General features: G+C 45.1%; 1 non-coding gene across 1 annotated transcript; it reads right to left on the bottom strand.

Moving 5' to 3' along the window:
* Window positions 1-671: 671 nt before the first annotated feature.
* Window positions 672-754, bottom strand: trnal-uaa (transfer RNA leucine (anticodon UAA)). Its single transcript has one exon. It is a non-coding gene; the product is annotated as a tRNA-Leu (tRNA).
* Between the last annotated feature and the right edge of the window lie 438 nt (window positions 755-1192).

The following is a 1192-nucleotide window of genomic DNA, read 5'->3' as shown; positions in this document are numbered from 1 at the left end:
TCACTTACCGCTGACTCGTGTGCAGTTGCCGGGTCCGTTCTGTTGGAACTGATCCTTTTATGAGGGTAAGTGTTGATGCAAAACCTCATTTTAACTGTCCCTCGCTGTGGAAACCGGTGGAAACAGCCACCGCTTCCAAACAATGGCTGAAGCTCCAGCCAGCTGAATTAGTTGTGGGCGTGGTTTCAGCAGCGGAGGCCGACCTATGGAAATCTGCTCCTGTCGTTACGTAAGGACAGGAGCTGATTCAGAACGGCTCGTAGAAGTCACATGACACTGGAAGATTCAGCCGGGCGGGGTGAACAGACCTTGCAGAAATTCATGGGATTTCATCTTCCCTCTGCTGGCAGGGGGAGGGGAGACCACTTTATATATGTTAAAACAAGAAAAAACCTGTTTATCATAATAGGTCCCCTTTAAGGCCTTGCTCTGGGGCTTGAACCTGGGATCCTTCAAACTCAAGCCCACCTCTGTAGCCACTAGACTGCTATGCCCCTAAAGAACATGATGGTGAATAACAGAATTAACCAAGCAGCCATTTGTATTAATTGATATTTTTTTTCTTTTTGCTGTCAGAACAGAGTGATCAACCAGTCTGACCGTTATTATCACTGTACTAAACATGTACGATTTGACCTACACACCCAGCAATAGTTAACCTCCTCATTGTTTACCAGGAGTGGGGTTTGAACCCACGAGAGCATTTGCTCATTGGATCTTAAGTCCAACGCCTTAACCACTCGGCCATCCTGGTTGTATTCTTTTCAAGCTGAAAGTGGAGAATGTTGGCATCGATACCACACCTCTCACATGCTAATCAAGCACTCTACCATTTCAACTAATTCCCCGTTTATAAAATTTACTGTAGATAAAGATCAAAGTGTAATCAGCTGTTTTGTCAGGATGCCCTATGTCATCAGCTTTCCACCTACAGCATGTTTTTTCTTTTTTACCTTGTCTGCACACATATTACATATACCGTACACATACATATACACATACAAACCCAGAGATTTTTTTTTTTTTTGGGGGGGGGGGGGCATCCACTGCCAATCCAGGAAGCAAGAACACATGGAGGCACATGTCAAGCACTGGAAATCTGCAACAAAAACCACAAACAAAACACAAAACCGACACGGAGCCGACCAAAACACGAGCAGCAATCGACCCAAATCTCGAGATCTGAACACAG

This window comes from Cololabis saira, chromosome 22 (genome assembly GCF_033807715.1).
Source record: "Cololabis saira isolate AMF1-May2022 chromosome 22, fColSai1.1, whole genome shotgun sequence".
NCBI lineage: Eukaryota > Metazoa > Chordata > Actinopteri > Beloniformes > Belonidae > Cololabis > Cololabis saira.
Note: the sequence above shows the minus strand (reverse complement) of the source record. Positions and strands in the feature narration are given on the sequence as shown.